A 1,815-nucleotide genomic window follows, 5' to 3' on the forward strand; every position below is an offset into this window, starting at 1 on the left:
GTGATATAACGACGCTCATGCAGTTGGTTTAATAGGTAATTTGCTGTGTAACTTGACTTGCCAAGGTGCTGTAAGTCTACGAGTCCTAAGAGACAGCATTTCAACAACAGCAGTCGCTCACCAATATAGAGTGATCCAAGATCATACTTCAACTTGTTGAATTGTTCTTGTGATGTATTCACTACAAAAACAAGTGTTTGAGAATTATTATACTATGATTGCCACTAGTCACCACTCTTAAACAAATCTTATTATTATACTATGATTGCCACTAGTCACCACTCTTAAACAAATCTTATTATTATACTATGATTGCCACTAGTCACCACTCTTAAACAAATCTTATTATTATACTATGATTGCCACTAGTCACCACTCTTAAACAAATCATAAAATGTTTCACCGCAAAATAAGCATATTTATATTTTAGCAATATAAAATACTTTTCTTGAACTGCAAAACAAATGATGGATAATTATTGCATTTTTATCCCCATAAAAGTAAAACGCAATCATGACAGAGAAATACAAAATGTAAAAAGCAGTTGAGTTTGTTGCAATATTTCAATAATTAGATGTTTTTGCCCTACTCTGACGTAATTTGTACTTTATACTAAGTACATTTGAGAACACTTGCGAAAAAATTCGCAAGTAGTTCTCGGGTGGGACTCGAACCCACGACCTCCAGATCACTAGCCTGGCGTTCATACCTCTAGACCACCGAGCTTGCGCTGATGGTTAGTGGTTAGATTCGAGCCCAAGTAAGCAGCGGGTACTGCACCAACAGGATTGTAATTGTAGTTTTGCGTCAGGGAGTTGAATAATTAGATGTTTTTGCCCTACTCTGACGTAATTTGTACTTTATACTAAGTACATTTGAGGCAGAAATTTGCCAAATTTTGTATTTGACCATATCAAGGGAAATTCATGTTTTTTCTTCTTGATTTCTGTTACAAATATTTGATTTATGTACAATTAATCAGATATTATATTTAAAATTCATGCCTATATACCTGAGCTTTAAAGGACAACTTGGACCATATTTTAACAACGTATTAGGGATGTACATACGATTTCAGAACCATCGCGAAAATTAAGGATATCGCCGCATGCGCTCGCCGTAAATTGCTGTGATGTCACAGGTGCATCGCAAAATTTATGTAATGAGTTTTCTGGCAAATTCTGGCAAATCGCGAAAATTTCTAGTCAACACACTTTGTAAATAAATCGTAAAAAATATAAATGTTGATTTTTTTTATTGTTTCTTTTGCTTCTCTGGACTCATTAAGTAGATTTTGCGATGCACCTGTGACCTATGTACATATACATATGTACATCCCTAATTCGTTGTAATAATATGGTCCTCGGTCAAGTTGTCCTTTAATTATAATTTCATATAACTACATAACATCTACACTATCCTTATCCTTAAGGGGTTTTGTTACAGTAGTTTCATTATAGGCATTTTCCTACCTTGGCTGTTACTAAATTATATCTGTGAGGCAATTTTAAATTTCTACATTTAGCTTACCATTTCTACATTAGCTTGTATTTTCTACATTAGCAGTTGTAACACTGCTCTATCTAATTTCAATTCAACTTTAATTTCAGACAAACTGTCCATATGGTACATAATGATCTAATGTTACTCAACTAACCTGCTACTAATGAGCTTGTAGTCAGAGGAGCAGCAGTCTGTGTTTCTATACAAAATAAACATATACATATCAAGAATACAGTATTTTGTTGTTTTTTTCTCTTCATAATATTATTCAGTAAAATAGAATGTCACCTAATTAGTAATGTTGATGGATAA

At 33.4% G+C, this 1,815-nt stretch overlaps 1 non-coding gene across 1 annotated transcript; it reads right to left on the reverse strand.

Moving 5' to 3' along the window:
- Window positions 1–651: 651 nt before the first annotated feature.
- Trnat-agu (transfer RNA threonine (anticodon AGU)) lies at window positions 652–726 on the reverse strand. Its single transcript has one exon. It is a non-coding gene; the product is annotated as a tRNA-Thr (tRNA).
- Window positions 727–1,815: the final 1,089 nt, after the last annotated feature.

The sequence above is a fragment of the Antedon bifida genome, chromosome 2 (assembly GCF_963402885.1).
Source record: "Antedon bifida chromosome 2, ecAntBifi1.1, whole genome shotgun sequence".
Taxonomy (NCBI): Eukaryota; Metazoa; Echinodermata; class Crinoidea; order Comatulida; family Antedonidae; genus Antedon; species Antedon bifida.